The sequence below is a fragment of the Primulina tabacum genome, chromosome 4 (genome assembly GCF_025594145.1).
Source record: "Primulina tabacum isolate GXHZ01 chromosome 4, ASM2559414v2, whole genome shotgun sequence".
Classification (NCBI taxonomy): Eukaryota; Viridiplantae; Streptophyta; class Magnoliopsida; order Lamiales; family Gesneriaceae; genus Primulina; species Primulina tabacum.
Genome location: NC_134553.1, coordinates 44,902,711 through 44,907,588, shown reverse-complemented (window position 1 = coordinate 44,907,588; position 4,878 = coordinate 44,902,711).

Genomic DNA, 4,878 nt, shown 5'->3' with positions numbered 1-4,878 from the left:
TAACGATTACTCCTCGCCCTCTTTGGCCCCGAACGTCACATTCCCGACAACTTTCTCTTGGTTTGTCCCTGAACCACACCATATTAGGAGAGGTTGTATCTGATACCAACTTTAACACACATATATGACGATCATCCACATTGTATCAAAGTCTTTTTAATGTGCTTATGTCATCAGTCACACACACCCTAAAACAATCCTCAAGGGGTCACCCATTCAAAATTTCTCCAAGTCAAGCACAAATAATTTTGAAGTTTTTAAGTGATGAGTTTCTGAAAGGAAGATATACCTTGATGATATGATTAGTACTACCAAATATTTAAGTCATTCATCTGGAACGATGTATCACAGTCATCACTCCTTCAGAATGCAACATCACATCCTTGCACAGTTTCCCTCTCATTCTAGTGTGGGATCAACTCATTCATGTTTCACTTCGTCTAGAAGCCTGCAGGAGCCGCTCATTGTCTATGCAACCTCTTGACACTGGCGATAACTCCACGCCTTCTTTTCAAATCTCGGCGTCACAGTTTTTGTCAACTAACCAAAATTGAATTAAAAAAATAAGTGAAAAGAGGGCTTTAAAAAATAAAGTAAAAAAAAAAAACTAACCAAAGAATGATGCAAATATTAATAAATTCAATATTTTCAAAGGTTTAAATGGGTGACCTATTTATAAGTACAAGAAATTCTCAGATTTTCGTAAGTACTATATACAAGGAATTGATGTGATCACAATTTTCTATCATCTCTCAAATATTTGATTACGATTTTCTCCGATCACCCAAATCTTCGATTATTTTGGCATTCATAATATTGTAACACTCCATTGGATGTCCTTCGACAGATGTGCCTCGTTAAAACCTTACTAGAAAAAACCAAATAGGAAAAAAACCTAGTAAAGAAAAAAGAGTACAACATCCATCGTTGTTGCTTAACTGCCTCATTTAAAACCTTGTCATTTAAAACCACTTGAGAAAAATCACAGACAAGGGAAAAAGATTGCAGTTAGGATTTCTTGTCCATGTTGCTAGTATTGCTTGACATCTCTAAGTCGCCTTTAAACCAATTTCTCAAAAGCTGATGTAGGTAATGATATTGATGCGATCATGGTATGCCAAGGCCCAAGAGAAGCATGGGGTCCTTTAGAGTTGTCGGGAGGACCAATCATGAGGAGGCGAATGAAGAAATTAAAGGACGCATCGCATAGGCTTATGAGCAAAGAAGAAGAACTTACGTGCAAGGAGCAAAGTGCCGAAGGGTTCGTGATGCATGGGAGTGAGTTCGGGAACCAAAAGAATATTATTCAAGCATATTTTGAAGGACCGAGGCTACATGGACCCGAGCACGGACCTGTACACGGGGTCCGTGTACATCACACCGAGAATGAAGAAATCCAGAGTCTACACGGACCAGGCACGGACCTGTACACGGGGTCCGTGTCCATCACAAAGCCTACACGGACCCAACTCCGGACCTTGACACGGGGTCCGTGTATGAGACGGCTTGGTGAGACTTCTTTAGCATTTTGATTTGTTTGGTAACTAGATATTGTTATCCTTTTTATATGAAAAACATATTGGACGAAAATTTACATTCATTATTCAGATTATTGATATTTTATCAAAGTTTTAGAGATTTTTCTCTCAACTTTTTCAAGGCTCTCGCTTTGTAATCCAAAATCAAACTTATCAAAGTTTTTAACTTTGTGGCGTTTGTCGATCGTTCTTGCATGGATTGTCATAGGCTTGTTCTTTGAAGGTTCGTTCTAGTTTCGATTGTTTTCATCGTGATTCTTTATTACTAAACCTCGTAGTTTAGGGGTGAAAATCACATCATACTTGATTCAAAAGATCGGGACAAAACAACACGAATTCCTTGTTCGTTATTAAATTGAGGACGCGATTCTAAATTAATCGTGTTTGATTTTCATTCGTACGTGAATTCACATCATTTGGTATCAGAGCTTAGGTTCATTGAATTCAAGTAAGTATCTTGTTCTTCAATTGTCAGATCTGTTTATTTCTTCGTTCATTTCCAGATCTGTTTTGATTTATCGTTCTTCGTCTTTTCGTGAATCTGTGATTCTCGAAAAATAGTTTGATTTTTATTTTTTTCTTGGTGATTTTTGAGATATAATCTGCAAAAAATACAAAAAAAATCGAAAATTCACCATTATTTCTTTTGAGTATTTCGCTCCATTTCTTTCGTAGAGTCATATTCAATTGCCTCTCACAGTCAAAAAAAATTATTTATCTTTAAATTGCTTGTCTACGCAGTCTAAGTGAGTCGATCACAATTGTTCACGAGTTGGACTTGATTGTTTGATATACAAATACAAAGTTTGAGCACACTTTCGAGAATGCTATCAAATTTGAGTGAAAAACAATTGAGTGCGAGTGCATTTTCTTTGGAGTGAACGGTGAGTATTTGTTGTGAGCAAAAAACTAAGAGAGGAGTGACGAGCGACTTTCTTTGGAGTGACCGTGAGCATTTGGGTGAGGAACATTTTGTTTTCTACTAACGTTTTCTTGCAGGTACAAATTTGAAATTAAATGGAGAAGAAGGTAGGAGATAGTTCGAACCCGGGGTTGTCTAAGGTTCAAATGGAGGCTTTGTTTGGGCATTTTAGTCGAATGATGAGGGTTGAGTTGGAGCCATTACATGAGAGGATGAGTAGGCTTGAAGTTAGTACTAGTGGTGGTAAAACTAAGTCTAAAGATTTGGGTAGAGGAGAAGAAGAGGAGGAGTATAATTTGGGAGGAGACGAGGGGAGTCAAAATGAGAATTGGGGTAGGAATGGAGGAGGTAGAGGATTTGGGAGAGGAAGAAGAGAAGCTGTACGGGGTAGATATGATGGGAATAGGGAAGATGGTAACATGGGTAGTATTAAGATGAAAATTCCTTCGTTCTATGGGAAATCTGACCCGGAGGCGTACTTAGAGTGGGAAAAGAGGGTAGAGTTTGTATTTGAATGTCACCACTACTCTGAACAAAAGAAGGTTAGATTGGCGGTGGTGTAATTTCTTGACTTCTCATTTGGTGGGATCAATTAGTGACCACTAGAAGGAGGTATAATGAGATACCCATTGAAACTTGGGATGAGATGAAGAGGGTCATGAGGAAGAGGTTTGTGCACAATCACTATTATATGGAGATGTTTAAGAGGCTACAAACTTTGAGGCAAGGGTTGAAGAGTGTGGATGACTACTATAAGGAGATGGAAGTAGTCATGATTAGGGCAAATATTGAGGAAGATAGTGAGGCGACGATGGCTCGTTTTCTTTGTGGTTTGAACATGGAAATACATGATCAAGTGGAGCTTAGACACTACTTGGATCTAGACGAGATGGTGCAAATGGTCATAAAGGTGGAGCAGCAACTCAAGAGGCGAGGAGTTGGCCGCACTAATCAAGCTGGGGGTTCATCATCTTCTTGGCGATCAAATGTGGTGAAACGTGAGGAGAATAAGGTGGTGACCAAGCCCAAGATTGAGACCTAACAAGAGGCGCCTAAACAAGGAGTGCAAGGTAAATCTGAAACTCCTCTTACTCGAGCTAGAGATACTAGATGTTTTAGGTGTCAAGGGTTGTGTCATATTGCTAGTGAATGTCCTAATAAAAGGGTGATGATTTTAAATGACTATGACGAGTATGAATCGCATAGTGAGGGTGATGATGATGATGAGATGCCTGCATTAGCGGATCCTGATGAGGGATATGAGGCGGTTGTAGGTGAAGCACTAGTGACTAGGCGAATCATGAGTGCCCAAGTCAAGGAGGAGGATACTAACCAAAGGGAGAACTTGTTCCATACTAGGTGTTTTGTAAATCAAAAGGTTTGCAATCTAATCATAGATGGGGGGAGTTGTACCAATGTGGCTAGTAGTGAGATGGTCGAAAAATTGGGTTTACCTACAGTAAAGCATCCTCAACCATATAGGCTTCAATGGTTGAATGATTGTGCGGAGGTGAAGGTGAACAAACAAGTGTTGGTATCTTTTTCTATCGGGAAGTATGTGGATGAGGTCTTATGTGATGTAGTGCCAATGCATGCTTGTCATATTTTGTTGGGTAGGCCGTGGCAATATGATAGGCGAGTGACACATGATAGGTTCAAGAATAAGTATTCATTTGTAATGAAGAAAGAATTTATTGTATTACTTCCCTTGTTCCCAAAACATGTGTTGGAGGACCAATTGAAAAAGAAAAAAGAGATGAGGCCGAAAAAAAGAGTGTTTAAAAAAGTGAGGTGGCCTTAGAAAAAGAAAAAGATATGGTCAAAAGAAAGAGTGAACAAAAGAGTGAGATGGCCATAGAAATAAAAGAAAAAGAACAAGAAGAAGAGGCCAAAGAAAAGAAAAAGAAAAAGAATTTTATGGCCCAAAAGAGTGAGATGGAGAGATGTTTATTCTTGCATAAACCCTTTCGTGTACCTTTGTACAAAGTGTTTTATTGTTATTGGATGATATAGCCGGTTCAATCCCGAGCATTGCTATTTCTTATTTGCAGGATTTTGGAGTTGTCATGCCAAGGAGACAAGTGAGTCTTATTAAAGGGAGAACCCAAAGGTCCGAGCCTCGAGAATACAATTACCATCACGATGAGGTAAGTTTAGTTGCCAATACCACAACTAGGAGGTATGACTTTCTTCTTTACCTTAAAGTTGTGTTGCTTTGTTTTCAAGAATTTGTAGAACAGGTTGCAAGTTTGGTGGTTAGGGGACCGGGTGTCAGTTTGTCTTTATTCCTTGGTTATTATGGATGTGAGACTATTGATGAAATGCATGCACTTGTTATGAAATTTGATTTTCCACGAGTTACTAAGCTAGTAGGATTTGTTTGCTACAAGAGTTCACTTGCGTTATACTTAAATTCTT